Here is a 25,479-nt window from a genome sequence, read left to right on the forward strand (position 1 = left end):
AGATATGTTAAGGTCCCTGTACATGCTCTGGGGAAAACTATTTGCTATTCAATCATTATTCAGTCTAGGTGGCCAAAAAAGGCATTGGGTATGTTGGAACACATATTTGTGTCAAAAGACTAATTGGAAAAGTTTAGCTCTTTAGGTTGGATGCTACAAAACAACTTCTTTCTGCTGAATATTACTAGATTCACCATCCTGGATAAGATTCAATCCAGTAATTATGGGGTTAGAAGTTACATATACCATTACCAGTCTCATGAGCCACTCCTTTTATTATCTCAAAAAGTAGATGGTGTTCGTATGTGCTGAAAAATACTAAGATGATTATTTCAACACTAGTTGATGCTTAGATATAAAGCCCCTTGAGGCTTCCAGAAAATCAATTCAGGTTTTAGTTATTTATGGGAAATTCTTGGCAGTGTCTCCTCCTTTCAACAGTACTGTCTGCAAAAAAAATATTAAAATAACAAGATAGATTTGGTTATCTCTCAAATCTTATCATCATATCACTCCTCCTTTTAGTCCTCCTAATTTACTTATGACTTAAATGCTAGAAGTTTTTCCCACATACACAGACCAGCTTGAGAATCATTTGTATGTATTTTGAAACGAGTGACAAATGTATTTAATAAAACATACCTAAACCTTGTTAGTATAATTAATTTTAAGATTATTTATTTATGTATTTATTTATTTTTTAAGTAGCCTCCACCCTCGGTGTGGAGCCCATTGTGGGGCTTGAACTCACAACCCTGAGATCAAGACTTGAGCTGAGATCAAGAGTTGGACAGGCAACTGACTGAGTCACTCAGGTGTCGCTAATTTTAATTAATACAATTTAAGTTAGCTTAAGCTGTCTTTAATTATCAATTTAAACTTTTTTGTCAGGTTTAAAATAAAATACTATTGAATGTTTTTGGGGTATAAATGTTCTCTGTTTCTTTGTTACCCAAAGTGGGCATTAAAAAAGTTGTTTTTTAAAGCTGGAAATTAAATCAACTGTGAAAAATACTAAAATAAAGTTTATCCCCCCCAATTTTTTTTCCAAAATAACTCTTTCTAGGCATTCTACTTAGTTCTAGCTGTTCAGTGGTGGACAAAAAAGAAATGATTTCTGCCTTCATGGAAATTACAATACAAGGGGGAGAAGGAATGAGACAGAAAATAAGCAACTACTATACAAATAACTTTATGTGTTAAAAATTGTGACATATGCCAGGAAGAATTGGGGTCAAACTGAGAACCGAATACAAGATGCTACCAAGACACAGAGTAAAAGACAAAGCGTTTCAGGCAGATAGAACAGTCCATCTAAAAGGCCATAAGAAACCGATAGACTGGGGCGTATTTGAGGAAATGAAAGATGGTGGGTATGGCGTATGCGTAAGGGAGACACTAAGGAGATGGGGTGGTCTAGATTATGCAGGGTCCTGTTACCTGGTTAATAATGTTGGATTATATGTTCAGTGCATGAGAACCACAGGAGGTTTTTGGACAATAGTAGAGGTGACATGATCTGATTTTACTTTAAAAATGTCACTCATGTGATACTTGAGTACCACATGCATAGAGAATGAGTTGCGGAATGACTGGGGGGAGACAAATTAGGAAGCTCCTGCAGTATTCCAGGCAGAAGATGATGCTAGTGAAGCAGATGGTAGTAATGGAGATGAAAAGAAAAGCAAGGATTTGATTTGAAGATTGAAGACTTGGCTTAATTCTTTTTTTTTTTTTAAAGATTTTATTTATTCATTTGACAGAGAGAGACACAGCGAGAGAGGGAACACAAGCAGGGGGAGTGTGAGAGGGAGACGCAGGCTTCCCGCTGAGCAGGGAGCCCGATGTGGGGCTCGATCCCAGGATCCTGGGATCATGACCTGAGCTGAAGGCAGGCACCTAATGACTGAGCCACTCAGGCATCCCTTGGCTTAATTCTGAGGGGTAAGACAGTAGAGGCTGAAATTTTGCAAGAGATACAATTACTGGTAATAGCAAAGTCCAGGTCAAGTCTGGGACCATGCAGATGAGGATTGAGAGTTTGGATTAGATGATGTTATTTTTGAGTGGCTAACAGTAGTTCAGTACGCTGTAGCCCATCACGATCCCAAGAAATTAGATTTTCCCCTTTTATCTCAGCCTGCAATTGCTTCCTTTCCTGTTCCACTTACAGTCATCTCAAGATGGAACCATGCCATGACCCAAGTGCCTGGCGCCATTCCTGGCACATTGCAAGTGAAGTGATCTGGTGTGTAACGTAGAAGCGTTTTATTCTATGTGTGATGACCATGATAAAGTGTCATAATGCCGCTTCGAGGAGCAGTCTAATCTATGGTTTTCACTCATTCCCCACACAATTTCTTTATAAAGTCAAGCAGTTCACATGATCTCCAACACTCATTTGAAAGAACAGTACTTAGAATGCGGTCATCAGGTACTGTTTCCCTGGGAATTTTTCTTTCTTTCAAGGTTCTGGAATATTTAAGAAACTCTTCTGGGGATAACATTACTCAGGAAATTCAGCAGTACCTGAAGGGGTTTTCTGAAGTTCCCTCGAGAAAATCTACAAATGCAGAATAAGACCTAGGTATCTTTACTTTCTCTGTTTCTTTCTGGGTAGGGAAAAAATACACAAAATAAGTGGTCTGTAACAGAATTATTTGTATTCTTGTACTTTACCAGTAATCTATATATTCTATGTAAAGCTATTATAGTCTAGTCGATTTATATTTAATGAAAAATTTGATGAGAAATCGAAGGGAAATTACAGCATAGTAATGTTTTAAATTTCTTATTACAATCTTAGGCTTTAGTTTGTGGTTAATGAATTTTTTTAAAAAAGCTTAGTTAAAATTAAGATGTGAAAACCAATGGAAATGTAGACACTGCAGTAAGTAGGCCAGATAGAGATGAGAAAGAGAAGAAACCCATATGGATAGTAATGTGTCTAGCCATGTGAGGGAAGCAAACTCAGGTGAGGGAAGGATTGGGTGGTTTACAGGCAGCAGTTGGAGGCTTCTACTCAAAGTGTGGTTGGGGACCAGCAGTGTTGGCATTACCTGGAGGAAGCAAGTTAGAGATGCTGAATCAGACCCTGTATTTTAACAGTATTACAGTGTAACTCATGCAAATTCAGATTTGAGAAGCAGTGGTATACATTGTGCTAAACTGGAGTTCATAGACCCCCTACTCATCCTCCAGAACCAAGAAAACCTTTTGCAATGCAAACCCAATGTGGTTGGGTTTTTTTTTTTTTTTTTTTTTTTGAAAAGAGAAGCAATTAAGAACAAGATTTTTGGTGGATTTTAATTACCCTGGGTTTCTAAACCAGAAGTGAGGACAGGGGAGAGTGGAGAAGGATATACAGGAGACTAGTAGAGATAGCATAGCAAGTTCGGAGCAGAGATGGAGAGAGGGAAACACACAGAAAGCAAAGCACAGGAGGACGCAGAGGGAGACACATCCAGAGTAACATGGAGAGAAACTCAGAGAGAGAGAGGGAGACAGAGACAGAGAGAGGGAGACAGAGACAGAGAGGGAGAGGGAAGAGGGAAGACGGAGAGTGAGATAGACAAGGGGAGAGGAAGAGAGAGGTGCAGACAGAAGAGAAGTAGAGAGAGAATGTGCTGGGGGTTGGGGGGTGGTGTAGTTATGGTAAGGATTAACTTGAAAGAGTAGAGATATACCTTAGCCTGGATGGAAAACGATGTTTACTATGTACGAATATTTGCAGATAGTGGGATATTAAGCAAAGAAGAGAATGCTCAAACCTTTATCAGATCCATAACACTGTTTATCAAGAAAAGTAATACACAAACTCTATCTTAGTGTTTTTATGTAAATTCACGGGAGGCTGTATTTACTTAACGTAGTCCCAAAAGTGAAATGCTATATTTATAGTTTTTTTACTTTACATTTCTAGAATGAAAACTATGGAAACTCTGGAATTTATTAATAAGAATAGAACCAGGCTGGGAGGGTCATTTGGAAGTCATTTAATCTGTTCCTTTAACTTTTAGTTTAAATTACCTAAAGATCGTTTGTTGTATTAAAAGAGGTTCAGAGCCAAAGATTATCTAGACTCTATCATCAGTACCCCTTACATGCATCAGCATATGTATAACAGAAAGTTATTACTTTAATTTACTTAAATCCTATGCTGTGGAAGTCTTTCTTTCATTTTATATGCTAAGTGATAATAGAAAAGCCGTTTTTTAATATAGCAGCTCATATGTTTGAAGATAGTTATTAAGTGGGGCCCAATTTTTAATAAATTATATCTGATGTTTAATTTAGGTTTCTGAGTATCAAACAGTTTCTAATCCTGAGTCTCTTAGTATTTCCAAAGTGGAAATTGTAGCTTTAGTAACATTTTAAGTCGTATTTAACCTAAGGTCTAAATTGAAGTTTTAATAGTGCCTATGACATTTTACACTTGTCAGGAGAAATAAAAGTTTATGACCAAGATATTTAGTATGCCTGAATGGGGACATTTTTAATATTATCCAGTAAATGATGGAGTAGAATTTAGAAGAAAAGCCAAAAGTTAAAAAGAAAATGGGAAAGGGACATCCCTTCCCCCCAAGGATTTATATTCTTTCTCAATTCTTTCTCTCCATCACCCTGTATCTCTTTTCCACATAATACTGTATTTTATCTAGATGAGTCACATTAAGTTACCATTTTATCAGATTCTTATCTCTGTCAGACACCAGAAAATGGATTAGGAGCCTGTGTTTGATGTAGAAGGAAACTGAGAGCATTTTGATCACATAACTCAGCGCTTGTCATAGCTTACCCAAGTGACTTCCCTTAGTTCTAAAATGAAAGCGTAGGACAGATTGTAACCTTGCTGAATCTTGCTTGAGGGAATTCTTGGAAAAGATGACAATAGTGTATTTTCCTTTCGATCCACCTCAGGAAAGAAAGTAGCAGAGAGCCAAAATTCACAGGAGAGGAGAAAATATTTTTGTGGTCAGTGGATTGGGACCATGTTGACAGCTGCCTTTAACTCCTGTCCTCTCATCTTTTGCCTAAATCACCAGAAACTAAAACCTTGAAGAAACTCAGAATCTGTGGTCATACTCTGTAACACTGGGAGGCCATAAAATCAATTCCTTCACATTGCCTTTTCTTTCTTTCCTTCTTTTCTTCTTTCTCTCCCTCCCTCCTTCCCTTCCTTCAACTAAATACCACTAAAGTCTCTGTTTTTTTCTGATCTATGTTGGTTATAATTCCTTAAGCCTCCCTCAAAATTTTAATCAGCAACCCCAGGTGAACAACCATACATTTCTCAGGATCTCTTCCAAGAAGAGTTTGTGTTGTTTAAGGGTAATGGGTTCTCTTAACCCTGGACAATGGGTTTTATCCATAGAGAACATTATTGACACTCTTTACAGTTACAAATAGAATTTGTATGTATGTAATTTGTGTATATGTATACACATATGTATTTTGCATATGTATATATATTGTACATATATAATTTGTATAGAATTAGTTACAACTAATTCTGTCATTAATTTTGTTCTCAACAAATTCAGTGAATGTTCATTTAGCCTAGCTCTATGACCTTGGTGAATTTACTTAACATCTTTATGCTTCAGTTCCCTCACCTCTGAAAAGGGGATATTAATTCTACTTACCTTAGAGAGGTTTGAGGAGGATGAAATAAGTTGATATATGCAAAGTGCTTAGAAGTGTGGCTGGTTGTAAGCGCTATATACATGGTAACTGTTGTATCATGAGCATTTACTATGTTAGGCTCGTTATAGATAGGGGTACTCCTTCCTCTCCTATGGTTCCAAAGGATGTCTCTCTTCATTGCAGGTAAGTGAAGGCTGACAAGCTAATGCCATATATAGTTACATTCAGAATGAGTTTTCTGTTCCCAGGGTCAGCCATCCTCTCAAACATAATTGTACTTAAAATCCATATAAATATTTGTGAAATGATGTATCATCTTCATATATCAGTGCATGGTATGTCTTTTATGATAAATGTATTTTGAGGGTTTGTAAAGTTATTGTCATTGGCATGGTTAGCATTCAAATATTTCATTGTGGCTTTTCTTAAAGTATGTTCCAGTGAAGTATTTCTGTAAGCTGTTAAAAAATAATTTGTAAAATAAATCTTTAAACAAACTTTTACACATATCTCCTTTCTGTAAGACTTTAAAGGTTTTAAAATATTAATGAATCCTAGGAAGCATGAGTAGGGAATCTAAATTACCACAATTCCCACATTTATATGGAATGCCAAAATATTTTTTTCAGAAAATAAATTGTTTTATCAGAATGCATTTTGGGTAAAATTTAGTATTTGGCGTCTTGTGGGTAGACATATAATTGCAAAAGTGTCTCTGTATCTCCCGTTCAGGTTTGTGGTTATTTATCTACATGGTTCCTTTGTTTCAAGAACATAAGAGTAAGAATATAATATACTATTCTATTTCTATTTTTTTCCTTCCAGGAATGTTTTCTTCTACATCAGTATGTTGAAGTCTATAACAGGGATCCAGTCAATATTCCAAACATAGGCAATTCAAATATGGTGCTTTACCAAAACTTGCAAAGAGGTGCTTAGCACTGTGTGTGCCTTACCCTTCTCTTTCACTAATATCCTGTTACTATTAATTGTCTTGACCTCAGCTTTCTAAACTTTGTTTTCTATAATGGATATAATTTACCTCTTGCGAGCATTTGACATAATTGACCTCCTTTGCGAAATGTTCTCTTTCCCAGAATTTCATGGCATTCAGCTAGATCCACATTACATCCTACTGCATAGAACCAAAGTTGGACAATTGAACAGACAGGTTTAAATTTGATTCTGGAGGAAGGGTGTTCAGTAAAAGTATGGCGGTTCCAAGAAGCCATCAAGAATCCAGCTTCCTTCTATTTTTCTGCTCTGCCAGCCTTAGTTGTGGTTTTCTTCCCTGTGGTTACAATGTGATGGCTGTACCTCTCAGTAATCACCTTTCGGTGCTGTACTAGATGGAGGAATGTAAAAAAAAAATCAGCAGCTCCCGTCCCCCTTTTTAAAGAAAAATCAGGATGACAGTAAATTTCTGGAAGTCTCACCCAACAGAATTCTATTACATTTCCTTGGCTAGAGCTATGTCACATGGCCACCTGTAGTTTCAAAGATGTGTGGTGTTAAAAAACAAAACTCAAGGGAGTAAATGTGAAGATCTAATTGACTTTATTAAGTGATTCATGAATTAGGAAGCATCCCACATGGCAAGTAGAAAGATGCCCCTAGGAGTTGTAACAACAAATGGAAGGTTTTTATAGGAAAGAAGGTGAGGCCAGTAGTTATCAGCAAAAGTAAAGGAAGGATTATTTCTGGCAAGGTTACCTTCCATTAGGGGGAAGGCTAGGGGGTCTCATCATACACATTACTTCATCTTCCTTTGAGGAATGGAGAGGGTCCCTGTGCCAGATTACCTCATTGTGCTGACCAAAAAATTTCAGGTTTATTGGCTTAGATTTCCATTCCTGAGAGTTTGAAACTGCAATTAAGTCTTGGTTTGCTGTCCTGGGGGGGCAAGTGACTGCACCTTGAAGACTGTAATTTTTTATTTATTTATTTATTTATTATTTATTTTTTAGCAAGGAGAGATGTTTTTAACCAACCAATTTCTTCCCCAAGTAAAATTTGGTATTTGTTGAAAGGAAGAACAGAGAATGGATGTTTAGTAGGCAACTAGCAAGGTCCACCACCTACATGCTATGGATTTTCTTCTTATTTGTCTGGCTGAGTCTTGGCCTTTAGCTGAAATGTTCAAGTTCCTGGAGGACTTCTTCTTTTTTACTATGTGGTTTACCCTGGTGACCACACCTACCCCTTTGGATTCAGGGAGAACTATCGTCCAGATTTCCACCCTGTTCTCTTATCTCTAGACTGGACCTCTACACCCAGCTCCATTTGGAAGTCCTGGTAGTACCTCCAGCTCAAATGTCAAATACGAGACTTACCATCTTCCTTTCCATCCCTGCCTTTCCTTTATTTTTTCCTAGCTATGAAAAGGATACCACCATCCAACCAGCCTTCCAGCCCAGAAATCTAAGATTAATTCTTTCTTCCTTTCTTTCTGTCTGTTCACATCAGTTGATCCTAGGTCTTGTTGATGATTTGTCCTGAGTAGCTTTAGAACTTTTCCACTCCTCTCCATCCTCTCACTATTCTTCTAATTAGTGTCACCATCATTTTTCACCTAAATAACTGTAATACTCTTGCATGTAAAAATCTGATCTGTCCCTCTTGATTGCTCACTCAGAGAGTCTCAGTGCCCTTAAAGTCTAAGCTCTTTATTTTTTTTAAAGATGTTATTTATTTATTTGAGGGAGTGTGGGACAGAGAGAGAGTATGAGTAGGGGGGAGGCCGAAGGATAAGGAGAAGCAGACTCCCCGCTGAGCAGGAGCCCGATGCGGGGACTCGATCCCAGGACTCCAGGATCATGACCTGAGCCGAAGGCAGTCGCTTAACCAACTGAGCCATCCAGGTGCCCCATTATCTGTTTTTTTTTTTTTTTTTGGCTTTGTGTGTTTTATGCCTCACTCTTTTTTTTTTTTCTTCTCCCTATTAAGAAACTTTTTTTCCCCCTAGAATCAACTCTAATGACAAGTCAAGTCTATGATTATACATCTCAGCTAATTTTTCGGAAAAGTTTCAAGTACAAGATTCATTTATTTAATACCATATTCTGATCATTAGCTCAGACTATGAAATTTAAGATACCTTAAATAGAATGAAATTAAGTTTTAGAATTTATACTAAGTAGTGGGTACTGTGGCAGGGATATTGAAAAAAAAATGGGTATGAATATACTTCAGTAGAAGTAAGCATAATTTTCCCCCCTATATTGCTAGATAATCTTCGTTGAACAAACTATTCATTAACATTTACATTTAAATGTATAGTATAAAATTTTATTCCAGTGTTTGCATTACTCATCTAACATATACTACTTGAACATAAGTTATGATGCATGATCACAGGGAATCCTTCCAAAAACTTTAGAATTCAGATTTTTCTCATAATGTTAGCTTTAAAAATTAATAAAATAAGAACATTGCTATGAAGATTTAATATGAATATTTAAAAATAAAAGTATTTTTCATGTAAGTATAAAAGACTTGCTAAATATTTTAAAATTTTAGAACATTCTTTCTGCTTTTCCTTAAAGTAAGACATAAAGCCAGGACTCTAGAAGGACACAGTCCTTTATGTTGGTAGTTCTTTTGACTGACTCATTTATGGTAATAACCATTTCTAAGCATAACAGTGCTACTAAGGGGTGGATGGAAAGAATGTTAATTTAAGTGAAATGGTTCAGTTTAACTAATTAGTTAATTAACTAATTTTATTGAGATATAATGGCATATACAATTTTATTACTTTTAGGTATACAACATAATGATTTGATACATGTATATATTGCAAAATGTTTACCACAATAAGTTTAGCCTAACATCTTTCATGTCATATAATTATAATTTTTTTCTTGTGATGAGAACTTTTTTAAAAAAAATTTTATTTAATTATTTTACAGAGAGAGAGACAGCAAGAGAGGTAACACAAGCAGGGGGAGTGGGAGAGGAAGAAGCAGGCCTCCCACTGAGCATGGAGCCCGATGCGGGGCTCGATCCCAGGACCCTGAGATCATGACCTGAGCCAAAGGCAGATGCTTAACTGACTGAGCCACCCGGGCGTCCCACTTATGATGAGCACTTTTAAAGATCTACTCCCTTAGCAACTTTCAAATATGCAATACAGTGTTGGTCACTATAGTCACCATGCTATACCTTACATTCTAGGAATTATTTATCTAATAACTGGAGGTTTATAGTTTTTTGACCAGCTTCATCTAATTTCCCCCACCCCTCTGCCCTCATCCCATCTCTAGTACCCCTTAATCTGTTGCCTGTATCTGTGAGTTTGGCTTGTCTCTCTCTGTCTGATTTATTTCACTTAACAGAATGCCCTCAAGATCTATCCGTGCGGGTTGTGTATGACAGGATTTCCCTCCTTTTTATGACTGAATAATATTCCATTGCATGTGTGTGGAAATATACACACATACATACACACACACCCTGTATTTATTTTATTTGTTCATTCACAGGTTGTTTCTGTGTCTTGGCCATTGTAAATAATGCTGAAGTGAACATAGGAGTGCAGGTATCTTTTTGAGGTGGCAATTTCATTTCCTTCATTAATCCCTGGGAATTTGAATTGCTCTTGTTCTGTTTTTAATTTTTTGAGGAACCTCCATAACATTTTCCATAGTGGCTGCACTGAAGTGATTCCAATTTTAAAAGGATCTTTGCTGAAGTCGGAAAGTATACACACACAGTCAAACTCATACACACACATACAAATTGAGGAAATATTTTTATATGCTATTATGGATTCAGTGAAAGCTCTTTCTTGGGTGCCTGGGTGGCTCAGATGGTTAAGCATCTGCCTTCGGCTTAGGTCATGATCCCAGGGTCCTGGGATCGAGTCCCGCATCGGGCTCCCTGCTCAGCGGAGAGCTTGCTTCTCCCTCTGCCTCTCTCTCTCTATCTCTTATGAATAAATAAATAAAATCTTTTTTAAAAAAAGCTCTTAATGTTTTAAAAAAATGTCAGGTTCAAATCTTCTTTAGATTCTTACAAATAGGGTTGAAGCATATGATTATTCATGAAATTTTGGCTAGGAAAAAACATGAACAAAGAAAATCCTCTTCCACTATTCTTGCCCTGAAATGCTGCAGTTACTGTGTTAATTAGCTCAATGTTATTGTGGGTTATTTTTTCTTATAAATAATTTATACTTCAGTTTTCCTTCATCCTTCAAAATGGCAATGCATGAAATTGATTTGGTAGAATTGTACCTTTGATTAATATTCAATTTGAAATTATTTACCAATTCAAGTTTAGGTCGTAACTATGTCACATTTTGAGATGCTAAGTGTACATTAGAAAACTTGAGTATATATGTCTTTATAATAACTCCCTATTTTATTATTCCAAGGACCATTTCCTCAGTTTATCAAATAATATATTTTATAATGTGTAATAAAATTTTTTTGGCTTAGTAACAGAGTTAATTAAATTGAAAATCACCCCCTCCAGCTTCCTATAATATGAAATATATACCATGTAGCTGTTGTAAATATTTACCAACTTGAAAATATAGGTGACTAAAACCCCAGAAAACAGGTCAAGTCCCTATTTCATGGGACTGTTTCTATCATTCACATATCAGAAGACCTTGGGCAGTCAGTTCACAATGAAAGCTATTGAGTTCCTGATGCTCGTGCCGGTGAAGAGGCTAAGGACCTAGAAGAACATAGTTCTTTGGCAACTTGAGTTGATGAGCAGAAGAGATGGCTTGAAAGAGGATTAATTTCTTCTAGAACAAGGGTTCTGTCTTATCCCCCTATTCCCAATCCCATTATCTTTTCTCCCCTTAATAGGCTTTGGATTTGGTACAAAGGAGGGGGCCCCTTTAGAGTAGAGTTACACATTATCTCTCAAGGCTTGTTTGCCCCTTCAGCTCAAGAACATGGAATCTGTCCATTGATAAACTTGCAATGCTATGTGCATCATCTGGGAAAAGGGGATCTTAATCCAGTCCTTTTCCATTTTAGCAATAAATGACTTGCAAAAAAAACCCCAAACAAACAAACAAAAAACAAGACAGGGCTGGGATCATGTGACTAATGATAAATATTTGTTTACCATTGATTTCCCTTCTTGCTATGTGTGCTGCATGAGGCTAAGGAGCTTGTCACTATTACTGCTGATCTAAAACAATGCCTAGCAAGTCTCAAATGTTCGGTAAATGAATGTTATGTAAGTTTAATGCTTGGAATTGATTTTCTGGGACCTGCCTAAGGACCTGATAGTACCTTCTAACCTCTGTGACTTAATTTTCTTATCTACAAATAGGCAATGCTATTTGCTCTCTTACATAATAATTGCATAATTGGTTAACGATCGGAAAGTAATTTGGACGGGTCAGAGATAGGCATTGTACAGATAAAAGAGAGTTATCTCTATTAACTAATCAATGATGTCTTCAGAACTTCTGATATTTCTTATGCTTTTGCAAAACTGTACAATCTCAGTATCTGAAAGAAAGAAATAGAGGAGAGGAGAGGGAAGGAGAGGGAGAGGGTTTTAAATTTAATTTGCTCTGATGACCATTTCTATGATACTTTCTTCAAAATTATGCTTTCTCGTGAGACTTTGTGTATTTTTTTTAATTGACATTTTTCAGTTTTTTAGCCTGGGGATGTGGATTTGCATGCTCAGTGAGTAGGTGTAGGCCATTATCATATTTGACAGGGATGATAAGCCTGCTTTCAGAAGGGGCATTCCTGGGGTGCCTGGCTTGCTCAGTTGGAGGAGTATGTGACTCTTAATCTTGGGGTTGTGAGTTCGATCCCCACATGGGTGTAGAGATTACTTAAAAATAAAATCTTAAAAAAAAAGTGTTTCCCCCAACATTTCTGTGTGGTGATGTGGGGTTGGAAGACTGTTTCTGTCAGAGATGATATTTTGGTCTTTATTTCTGAAGGACAACTTTAGCCTAAGTTTTGGATTCTATTCTCACAGCATTTATTCTGTTGACTAGACTTTTATGCCTTTAATTCTGTGGAAACCTCATTTGTCTTTTATATATTGAATTCACTAGATGGCTAAAATTCTTTTCTGCTTTTTTCTATGTGCTGTGTCTTCCCTTTATGTAATAGTTGTTTGGCAGATTTGACTGTTTATGCCAGATGTTGTTCCTTGTTTAAAAGTGTGCAAGCGAACTGTCACAAATTTTGCATGTACACATGCCCATTTGTATTCTGCCACTTACAGCCTTTTTCTTTTATACTTATGTCCCGAAAATTCTGACTTTTTAAAAGGTGGACTTATTTGGAGAACAAAATCCTTTTATTTTAGAGACATTCCATTTGGGACATTTATTATACCACAGAGAATCTCTCATTTCAAAATGACCCGTATTTCACTTAATGTTTACAAAAACTGTTCATTTATCTGACATAAGGGGCTAATCAAACTGCTTAAGTACATTCCTGGCTGTTTGGAAGCTTTTTAAGCACCATAGAGAGAGTACTTAGCGAAGGAAATTGTGTTTATGTATATGGAATATCGCCACTGAAATTCTGAACAGACCCAGAGGAAGAGGAAGATTGAATTTTAATATTCAAGCTAACATAACTTATTTCTGCTTTATATTTAACTTAGTGGGATAAATTGGCCCTTAGTAAAACCATATTATAGAATACAATCTAAGTTGTGTTTCTTTTTGCATTTGAGGAAGAAGTTGGGGTAGAAGGCCATGTTAATTATCGTAATAACCAGTACTTCTGAGTATGTGCTATGTGCCAAACACTATTTTACATTTATTAATTTACTTAATCCTCACAAAAACTCAGTGAAGTAGGTATTGTTATTTCCTTTACTTTTTAGATGAAATCAAGGCCAGCTAGTTTAAATAACTTTGCCCATGCTCATAATCCTTATGCTATTTTGCTTCTCACACTCATGATTAATTCTTAATCATGAGAGTCTTAATCATGAATGTGAAACTTAAGACAAATGCATTTTCTATACAGGCAATTACCTTCTCACATAATAATGCCAAAGCATGGTATACATTGACTTCCTCTGGTAAAATGTGGCAGTCAGTAGGTTCTAAAATGTACCATTTTCAGTTTATTTTTTCTCTTTGTTTTCATAATCTGTAGTTATAGACAAGAACCAGTAAAATGTTAAGTTTTACATTCAAATCCTTTTCACACATGAAAATCTTATATTTTTATTCTGCCACAGTCAACTGGTTTGATATCTATTAATTTTGCATTCAGGATTAAGCTGTGGCTTTGATATCTATGCATTATTGAGAAACTAAACTATTACAAGATTAGTGTACTTAAAAATCTGCTCCCCAAATAAAACTTGGAATGGGCTAAAAGGAGGAGGTAAATTGATAGTTGGTTAGTGTTCTTTCTTTTGTTATTATTTTTTATTTATTTTACTTATTTTATTTATTTATTTATTTATTTATTTATTTATTTATTTATTTTTATTATTTATTATTTTTAATAAGGTTAAGAAATTTAACCTATACCTTCCTCAGTTTATTGTGACTTATAATATAAAGATAAAGTGACTTTGTCAGTTAGAGAAAGACAAATACCATATGATTCCACTCAGTGGAATTTAAGAAAGAAAACAGATAAAAAAAAAAAAAGAGAGAGAGAGAGTGAGAGAGAGGGAAGCCAACCAGAAACCAGATCTAACCTACAGAGAACAAACTGAGGGTTGCTGGAGGGGAGGTAGGTAAATGGGGGGGTGGGTTAAAAGGATGATGGGTATTAAGGAGGTCACTTGTGATGAGCACCGTGTGTTATATGTGAGTGATGAGTCACTAAATTCTACTTCTGAAATTAATATTATGCTGTATGTTAACTAACTGGAATTTAAATAAAAACTTGAAAAAAAAAGAAACAGTGACTTTAAGTAAAGAAACCATTCCTAATGTGACCCCTTAAAAGAACATGTCTCGTATGTCCAGGAGAGATCAATACCTGGGATCTTCTGACGTGGCATAGGTAATCTTTTAAAGCCTAGATGCTGACAAGGCAATCCACTAAGTAAATAGCTGGGAAGTAGTAAAGCTTGAGTTGGCTTACATTGTGAACACATCCTGCTTCCCTTTCTCTTGTATTGATGAGATTGTTCTTGTGATGTGTTCAGCTTTCTGTTAGGGTCCTTTACTTTGATTCTACTTAATTTATACTTAATCTTGTTGTTTTATGTTGTCGAAGTCAACATGTAATTGTTCAACTTAAAAAATGGGAGTTGCTCACCTCTGGCTGATAAGTTTCAGTGATGTGAAAGTCCCAGTATTTCAGTCTGACCTGATGTAGAAAATGTGTGAATCCCCCTGCTCGGAGGATGCACAGAATCTTCACTTCTGAGGACTCACTTGGGGCCCCTTGAAGCTCAGGTGACCATGATCTCCTGAGGTCAGTATAATAGCCAGTGAGAAAACCAAACACAAATTGATAGCACTGAATGACATAAAGAGGGCAGTAGTCACAGTTTCCTTTGATGTGATAGTTTCAGAGATAACATGTGGCCAGTGTATCATTGACCTTCTCACTGAAATTGCTCAAGTATTTCTAAGTATATGGAGAATCATGTCAATGTGGTAATGTTCCTCTGTTCCTGAAAGAACCAGAAGAAATGATGGGTAAATGGTTGCAGAAACACGTGGTGGAGAATTAGGTGTACATCCCCAAATTAGGACAATTGCCAGATACTTTCTATTTTCATATCTGAATGTTTTAGGGTGGTAGGCTCAGGATCCCTGAGAATTCTTTTCTGCCTCAGGTTTCCTAAGAGTATGAAGGATGTATAGGTGTATTGTACCCAACTTCACAGTTATACTCTCTGGCACCTGAGAAGACATGACAATCAGCAGTCTGAACTTGTAAAGGTCAAGAAAGAAAGCCAGTATCTAATGGAGCCAATGTTTTATTTCTTTTGGCTGCCCTATCACAGACTACCTGGTGATTTTATTTTTTTATACCCTGAAGAGCAAACCGACACTGAATTAAGAAAGATTGCTGCAAATTTACGTGAAACAAAACCCAGAAATTGCCAAGTAAGGGATAATGGTTTATCTTTAATTGTCAAAAGCATCAAATTTATAGCTAATTTTAGTTCTCTAAATTGAACCATATTTAATAACCAAGAAATTACCATATTTTCCATGCTATAACTTTTCCAAGCTGTTCTTCCATCATTGGTTTTCACACATTTCTCCCATCACTTTTAATATTCTACCTCTTTTATGGACCATAGGCATTCCAAAATATTTACATATTTCTCTTTGCAAAATGGGGTTTCTTTTCCATTTATAGATGTCAATGTCATTAACATAATCTAACCTTATATATCATAGGAGAAGGAATAAATTAGAATTATTTTATAATTTTTTTCTATAAATGGTTTACCGTATATATGTGTTCTTTTCATAGTTGTGTAAAAATCTGCTACCAACAGACTTTGGTGCTCACAATGTGATGCTTTAATATTTAATTTATTATCACATATTACTCAACATCAGTTAATGTGTGCTGAAAACCCATGGGCGGAATAGAACTGTGCTTTATACCTAAAGAAATATAACAATTGCAGAACAATTCCAGGCTCCGTCTTGTAGTAGCTTCTGCTCTTTAACAACATTAGTAAGAACTCACATAGGAAAGGATAAAAAGAAGGAAGATATTTTTGAATGGAGGCTGAGGGTTGGGGTTGAAAAAAAAACAGTTACTTCCTTTTTGCTTGCTTTCTTATTTGGATTCTTTGAATTAGAATTGTTAATAGGCCAGATGAATCAGATGAATCTCTCTAAGAGGAATCCTTCAAAGCTGAGCGAACGATATGTCCCTAGAGGAATTATCTTACTGGGACATGATCCGAGTTTATGCCAAAGGCCTGCTTAAAGGTTCAGGATGACTAAGGACTTCTTCAGACTGGAGTTTTAACAGTCTTTCCTTGAACATGTTTGCTTTTTTTCTTTATTGCAGCTGAAGAATGATGATGGAAATTCAGATTTTATAAAGTTAATCATATTTCTAGGTATAAAACAAGTCAGTTGACCACCCTCAACAAATTACATTTATATTTAATATGACATCAAAGGCAAAATAAACAGCCTAATTTTGTGTAATTCAGCTTAAGCTTTTCTTACTGGAGACACTATTTTTCTAAGAGGTAATATACGTTTTTTGATACAGAATATTTCAGATTTCCTTTTAAAAGAGAAATTCTGACTATTGACATTATCATTATTGATTGAGCTTTGAATATTTAATGATGCAGCCTCAGAACTCAAGGTGAACATTTTCAATTTTAGATTTTTTAACTGGTTTGCTAATGCTTAAGTCATTCTACTCGAGATACCCTTATATAATAAAGTTCACAGTGGAGACTTCCTTGTTCTGACTAGTTCAAAGAAGATGGATATGAATAAACTTTTATTTGTATATCTGTCTTTTTTCTTTTTCTTTTTTTTCCCCAAAAAGTGAATACCTGAACCCAACCAGTAATGTCTGTTCAGGCTCTGAATAATCTGGACAATAACTCCTGGAAACTACACTATTTAACTAGAATGGAAATTGTGGTGCCAGTTGTAATAATCCCATACCCCTTCATAGTCACAACTGTTATAAGACAGATATATAAGGAAATTAGATAGTGCTCACTTTGACGGCACATATATTAAAACTGGAATGATACAGAGAAGATTAGCATGGCCCCTGCCTAAGGATGATACACAAATTCGTGAAGCATTCCATATTTTACTTTTCTCTGATATCCGTGTGTGGGGAGACAGACTCTCTAAGTGAAGTGGCCCACCCAATTCAACACCCATTCCCAATTAATCCTTCAAAAAAAAAAAAAAAAAGAGAGAGAGCGAGATTAGATAAACAATATTATAGATCCAATTCTAAACTTTTAGATCACTTTGGCAAAAGAATGATCTGAATATATTCCCACTTGTTGTTCTACAAATTAAGGTTTTCCCTTAGACAAATATTTAAAAGCACACTTTGGATATAGTCTAAATTTTACTTTAGTAATTAAACGTCATATCTCAAGGGTTACACTGTAGAAAAATATTTTTTAAAAATCTGTCAGAAATTAAATAAAGAGGTGGGAGGGAAAAGTAATCAGCCTGTATGTAGAAATATTGGAAATATGTTCTACTAGACTAAAACCAATACTAATCTGATCTATATTTTTCATTGTGGTTTTGCTTGGAAATAAGCATGAGGATTATGAAAATAATTTTAAATAGAAACTGAATACAAAAATCTTTGAGCCTTTATAGAAGTGGGTTACAATCAAATCAGAAACACCTAATGCTATTTTTTTCTTTTTATCTTCTCCAAATTTTAAATATTTTTAGAATTGTGAAAATCCTTTAGAAAATTCTAGGTGTTTCTTATTATTTGGCACCTTTATAATTTTGAGTAAATCTGAATTTAGGCCACTGTCAGTTCTATATTTTTGAGCATTATATTTCCAGGGGCCCAAAGTATAAAGGTCAATTTTGACCTTGTTAAAAGAGATGATAGTGTTTCATTTTTTTTTTATTGTACCATGTGCAATGATGGGACCCCTATTCTCTGTACCCCTTTTGTCCTTCCAGTTTGTCAATGTTTTGTTTGTCTTGTTTCAACCAAACATCCAGTAAAAATAATGAAAAAAGAGAACAGGCTTATTTGCAAGTTGTCTATGTTGATCCTTTAAGAGAAAGTATTTTCAGGTAGAACAGATGATTAATTTCATATTTTTTGTAAAAATTGCCATTTTTAAACACTACGTATCTTATCTTTAACATGCATTTTCTCCATTTTTACCTAAGGTTTCAGTTAAGTTTAAATAAATAACATTAAATGGATATTGTAAGCCATTGCACCTATTCCTAAGGTTAGTGTTAAAAAACCAAAAAAGTTACATCAAATAAAGACATTGATACAAATTATTGATTCTTCTGGTCATTCATGGAGAATTGTAGTAGTGTCAGAGAAAGACTTATAGAGGATGAGGGCTTTTGGAGTTAAATAGTACGTCAAATGGACATGGGATAAATATGTATATTAAATACTACAGCTTTTCCGTCTGACTCTTAAACCCTCCCCTTTTTTAAAAGATTTTATTTTAGGGAGAGAGAGAGAGAGAAATGAGGGGCGGAGGGGTAGAGGGAGAGGGAGAAGCAGACTCCCTTCTGAGCAGGGAGCCCGACTTGGGACTGGATCCAGGACCCCAAGATCATGAGCTGAAGGCAGATGCTTAACTGACTGAGGCACCCAGGTGCCCCACAGATATTTTTTAGATATCACCCTGCCCTGCTCCCTCTAACATTAAACTTTTCAACAAAATTTATTGCATGCACTGAGTGAAGTGTTATTTGAAAAAAATAATGTAACTGTTACCTTTAAATGTGAATACATTTTCTTGTATTGTGAATGTTGATGTTAAAAATATTTGGTAAATATCTACACTTAGTATATCTTTTTCAATTTTTGATGCAAGTGGTTTATATCCTTTGTCATTTTTGAAGAGTATGAAACTGTTGTTGGAAATTGTCAAGCACGGTGTATGTTTCTAGCTTATTATATAGTCAGTTTGTACAAAATGAAATTTAAAAGTGAATAAATAAGGGACCACGCATTTAAAAATTTTAGCCATATGGGAGATTCCATTTTCTTACTGCCATTCGTTTCCTTTGAATTGGTAGTCACTTGTCCTTATAGAAGATGAAAATCACACCCTTGTCCTCATACTTTGATTACTGAATCTTAGTGCTCAATGAATGAATTGTTCTCACCACTAAACTCCAGGCCTGGGGCAGTTAAGTTTTCTTGGTCTTTAGCCTACGGAAATATGACCCTCTCTAGGAGTACTTCCCATCTGCACACATAAAAGGGCTCTGTCTCCAATCATTACAATAGCTTTCTGCTTTCCTTTTTAGAAAAGTTTTGCAAATCAAGATAGTTTTTGTGATGTGTTCCTTTAATCTCTATTTGCTTCTCCCTATTCTTTTTATTTCAAAGTTTAATTAGGATTTCTAGCATTTCACAAGTTGAAAGAAATAAAATATTTGACTAATATAAATCAGAACTCAACAAGGTAAGACTAAATACACCTGCAAATATCAATCTATTATTCCCTCCAACAGGACTGGAATTTATGACTATTTACCGTGGAGAGATTCTGTTTGAGGTTATCTTTCTAGTTAGTCTAAAATGAAGCTGTAGGATTTTAAATATACTTTGTAGGCTGTTTTTATAAATTATTATTTTTTGCATTGTTTTAGATTATTAGTTAATATTTAGGATCAAATCCTACTGAGTTGAAGTCTTCAATATTGATCACTATAGAAAGCAGCTGCTAGCGGCCCTCTTGTTTGGTCCATTGCTCAGTTGGCTCCAGCATGTACTTGTAAACAGTAGGGCCACAACTTTGTGTTGGTTGCTATCTAGCTGAAGTGAGCCCTGCTTTCACTAAAACAGAAGTCAGGATCTGATCATCACATTTCATATGCTCTTGGTTACCTATTAAGCTGACTAGATAAATAAATGCATTTGATAATGGAGCCCTTTTTTACTCCAGTTATTCCGTAGTAGAAATCCTATGTATCCATCCCCGTTTGTTGGCTAGACTTAGTGCTGTAACTGATATAATTCTAAATATACATTTTAGTTTTCAAATAAAGGTAACTTTTTTCAGCTATAATATTTAAAAAATCTGTGCTTCTTTTCATATCCTATTTTCTGTCAAATATATTCAATAGTGTAACATTTTGATGAGAAAAGGAGGAAATTTCTAGCAAAATTGCTTCTAGCAAATCTGTATGTGATCATTTTCAAGGTTAATGAATGTGTTGGGGCAATCTTTTTAATGGCAATCTACGGTTTAATTTATTGTGACATGTAGCCTGCACTTCCTATGCCTTAAAAAGCACACACACACACAACTCACTGTTTTCCATTTACGCTTGGATGCTTTACTAGTTAGCTAAAATTGATGATATTATCACAAGTATTTTCGCTTGTACAGGTTTCGAGAACAAGGAAGGAGGTTTAATGAAACAGAGGCTTAGACTCTGCTTAAACACCCTGCCTCCCATGCTAATCTCCTATTTACAATAATCCATTACGAATATTTAATGGCAGGCAGCATGCAGACCCAAATTAAAGAACATATGGGTACAGTTATCCTGCTTAAAATGGCCAACGTGCCTTGTATTGTGTATGGAAGATAACAGGACAGGTGGTAATCCATCTTCACAGAGTGGAGACAGCTGGTATTTTCCGTAAGCTGAAGCCGTCTTTTTCAATGTAGTCTCACCTCGCAGCTGATATGTCGCTTGTTAGTACAATTCAAAACACACATTGATATTAAAAAGCATTCTGTTTTTCTGTCCACTACAAAAAGCACCTCATGGGCCAGGCATAAATCGAAACAAACAAAAAAAGCCATATATTTTAGTTTTTGAAATTGAAAAGTTTAAGCTTCAATTTAATTGTTTTTTAAATGGAAAATAAAGATTATCTTTAGGCTCTCCTGTAAAATATTTTTCCTTTGAACTAGGTAAGAGAGAAATGGGGAGTGTTTTCCATATTCTCCAAAATTATGAAGTTTTCAGGGAAAATCGTCAGTTCACACCATCAGGAGATACGTGTTAAAGTCATTTTTTTAAAAAAGTTATTTATCTCCTATCGTTTCTTACATTATTGAAAGAATTATTGGACATATATTGGAATCATAATAGTAAAATCTCTCAGTATCTGCTTGGAAATTGTTGTTTAACATTTTTGCTTGCTTCCTGTTACTCAGTGTAAAGAAGAAATCGAAGTCTTTTGGATTCTTGGCATATGAGAACTAGGGTTCCGTGTTGCTTACAGTCCATTTCAGATTCCAATTACCCCTTTCAAATACTGTAAAAATTTTGACAGGACTCCAATTGTAATGGCCATATCAATTGATTTAGTCTGTCTCAAAATTCCTGAAAGGCAAGCTCAGGTTAAAGGTCAGGTTACTGGTGCATGACTCTCTTACTCATTTTAGTAAGATCAGGATCAGCAGTTTCCAGGAGCACACGGGGCATCATTTTAATCTCTCGGTCTCAGTATTGCAGAGTCAATATCACTAATACAGTACCTATCTGTAAAAGAGGTAAGGGTACTCACAAAATAACTGAACGAGATTGGATAGGGGGGTTCAGCACACGCCTTAAATTCTTGTTTATTTCAAGTGAATGCTCTTTTACTTATTCACTCCATTTCAGTTGAGTAAATTTTGTGGCTGGTGCTCTTGTACATCAGTTTCATAAAAAATTATGTAACTATGTTCTACAAAAGTAGACTTCAAAACTACAAATGTAGTTTTTTGTAATTATTTCCCAGAGATTGGATTTCAGAACTTCTCCAAGTATGGGTTTAATTATCTATTACTTCCTTTAAGTACTTTCATGTCTGTGGTTCTATGTTTTCTAATGGCCAACTTCTTCTATTTACATGGTTTTGCAATCATTGGCGTTGTTTAGTGCAATGACAAACTGAATGATCTCTGACCTAGCTTTCTCCCTGGGGTGTTAACTCAAGGGTAGTACAGGAGTTCTCAAACTGTAGTGTATATCCGATCACCTGGCTTGCTTGTTCAAACCTGGATTTCTGGGTTAGCAGATCTTCTGAGTTAGCAGGGCTGGGATTGGGCCTAAGAATTTGCATTTCTGGCGAGTTCCCAGGTGTGGCTGATGAAACTGGGCACAGGAGAGGACACAGAGGAAAGTCAGCTCTGTAAAATACTTTTAAATGGTGCTTTCAGCCTATTTCAATTAGTTAACACCTTTCAAAACTGCTGTCTCTACTGTAATGAAATTACACAGAGGAATACCTAGAATATTTGCTCATTTCTCTCTTCTCCCCATTACTCTCTGTCCTAATTTTCTTCCACAATGGAGTTTTTTTTTCAAGATTTCCTTAGTGTTTGAATCTACTCAACTCTCTTATGAATTACCTAATGACATTTCATATTCTCATTGATCCCTTCTAGGAGTTGAATCAGTTTTGGTTACTAGTGGGATTGGAAAGAGTGAAATTTTCTCCTGCTTCCTTGGGATAAACTCTACAAAAGTGCCATTCCTTAGGTAAATGTAGGTCCGATTTAAAGTAATCTTTTACTGAGGAGTAAAAAAAAAAGCTATAGAAATTTAAAACACACAGACACACAGAAACATATACATACATACACACATACCTCTTGACATTTGCACTATTATGTATATAAACAATAAATATGTGACACCTTTGAAATATATAAAATGGCATGAAATTTCAGTTTAATGAAGACTTTATTCTATAGGACCATGAAGAATCCTTTATAAATATATACACACTATTGATTGTCTAATACATTGAAGATGTGTAAATGTAGTATTACTCATTTATTCTCTCTTCCAAAATAAAGAAGGCCTTTAATATTAAGTAGAATAGGGCGCCTGGGTGGCTCAGTCAGTTAAGCATCTGACTCTTGATTTCTGCTCAGGTCATGATCTCATGGGTCCTGGGATCAAGTTCTACATCAGGTTCCTGGCTCAGCGGGGAGTCTGCTTCTTTCCTTCTTCTCCCTCTGCCCCTCTGTATTCTCTATCTCTCAAATAAGTCTTTAAAAAATATTAAGTAGTGGGCGCCTGGGTGGCTCAGTTGGTTAAGCGACTGCCTTCGGCTCGGGTCATGATCCTGGAGTCCCGGGATCGAGTCCCGCATCGGGCTCCCTGCTCGGCGGGGCGTCTGCTTCTCCCTCTGACCCTCTTCCCTCTTGTGCTCTCTGTCTCTCATTCTCTCCTTCTCAAATAAATAAATAAAATCTTTAAAAAAAAAATATTAAGTAGTATAATAGTAAGGTTCAGGAGTATTTTGGTATCCATACTTTCTCTTAATGTCTTCATGAAATGCCACTATGGATGTCTAGCTTTATATTACTTAAATTTTGGAGCATTTCAGGGTCATATAATTTTATTATTTTATTGTGACATCATCGACTTATATAGTTGAAAGTATTAGAATCAGTTTAGGATACCTAATGGTTAAGCATCAGTAATTATTGATAGTTCTTACAATTACTTTATAAATTATTTTAATTGCATAATGCTTGATATTAAAATTAAGTAACTATTTACCAAAATATACTGGTGGTCTAAGAAAATGACTGGGTCTTTCTCTTGGAATTGCTCTTTTATCCTTGATATATCATTGATAAAAATGTCAAGTGAATATACCTTCTTTCAAGAAAAAACAAAGGAAATGAGAATAGCAATTTATTAATTTTCAGTTTGATGATATATTGAGTTTATTAGAAATCCAGAATATTCACAACCACAGATAAGTTCTTTGCTGTCAGGAAATCAAATTATAAGATTTCTTGGTGAACATGTAATTAGAGAAAAGGTGTTTGTTATTCTTAAAAGACACTTCATTGGGTTTAATATATGTACCTTTTGGGGTGGCTCAGTCGGTTAAGGGTCAAACTCTTGATTTCAGCTCAGGTCATGATCTCAGAGTTGTGAGATCAAGCCCTGTGTTGGGCTCTGTGCTGGACATGGAGCCTGCTTAGGATTCTCTCTCTCCCTCTCCCCCTCCCCCCACCCCATTCCCAACCCTGCCCACGCACCCACGCACACTCTCTCTCTAAAAATAAATAAATAATATATGTACCTCTTATCTCCTAGAGGGATAATCTTTGGGTTTGCAACTCTTAGGCAAAACTTGTATCCAATTAACAGTATAGAACTCACATTGGCTACATTCTTCTTTCTTTCTTTGTTTTTTTTTGAGTTCTTACTTAACCATTTATTTAAGTAATCTCTACACCCAACATGGGGCTCGAACTCAACGACCACAAGAATAAGAGTTGCATGCTGTTCTGATGCAGCCAGCCAGGCACCCCTACATTTTGCTTTTTGAGCCAAGTAGATAGCTGTAAACAGCCTGGAACTTATAACTTAATCCTTTGTGTGAATATGAAAATGATTTTATATATAATTTTCAGTTTGATTTTCTGAACAATTTCTAAGTTAATGTGAATGTAGTTTTCTATTTAAGGAAGAATATATTTGTAATATATCTGGAGCCAACCAGAATTTGACTTCACAGGGTGTTAGTGAAATCTAGGTAGAGATACTTTTCGAAATATAGGTTTCCTGTCCTGAAATGCAGAGTTCCATAATTCATCATTATGAGGAAAAACATGGATCATAGTAGGTTTTCTTTCTGCCTTTCCACCTATATCCTTGTAATTTAAATTGTTTTTGTAATTAAAATAAATCTTTGAATTATTTTAAGCTTCATATTTATATTTTTGGGTTTTACTGGTCATTTTCAGTAAAACTAAAATTTACTTTTTATTTATTTATTTTTATTTTTTATAAAGATTTTATTTGGGTGCCTGGGTGGCTCAGTTGGTTAAGCAACTGCCTTCGGCTCAGGTCATGATCCTGGAGTCCCGGGATCGAGTCCCACATCGGGCTCCCTGCTCAGCAGGGAGTCTGCTTCTCCCTCTGACCCTCCCCCCTCTCATGTGCTTTCTCTCTCATTCTCTCTCTCTCTCAAATAAATAAATAAAATCTTAAAAAAAAATAAAGATTTTATTTATTTAATTAATTGACAGAGAGAGAGAGAGAGACAGCGAGAGAGGGAACACAAGCAGGGAGAGTGGGAGAGAGAGAAGCAGGCTTCACGCCAAGCAGGGAGCCCAATGCGGGGCTCGATCCCAGAACTCTGGGATCATGACCTGAGTCGAAGACAGACGCTTAACCGACTGAGCCACCCAGGTGCCCCTAAAATTGACTTTTTAGAGTAGGTATGGAATTCATCTTACATTTTT

At 35.7% G+C, this 25,479-nt stretch overlaps 1 protein-coding gene and 1 non-coding gene across 2 annotated transcripts in view; both read left to right on the forward strand.

Annotated features, from left to right (window-relative positions):
- Nucleotides 1-25,479, forward strand: part of ROBO1 (roundabout guidance receptor 1) — a 1,115,645-nt gene that overhangs the window by 798,027 nt on the left and 292,139 nt on the right.
- On the forward strand, nt 17,281-17,387 carry LOC113919007. Its single transcript, XR_003518753.1, has one exon. It is a non-coding gene; the product is annotated as a U6 spliceosomal RNA (small nuclear RNA).

Source organism: Zalophus californianus, chromosome 1 (genome assembly GCF_009762305.2).
Source record: "Zalophus californianus isolate mZalCal1 chromosome 1, mZalCal1.pri.v2, whole genome shotgun sequence".
NCBI classification, from domain to species: Eukaryota; Metazoa; Chordata; class Mammalia; order Carnivora; family Otariidae; genus Zalophus; species Zalophus californianus.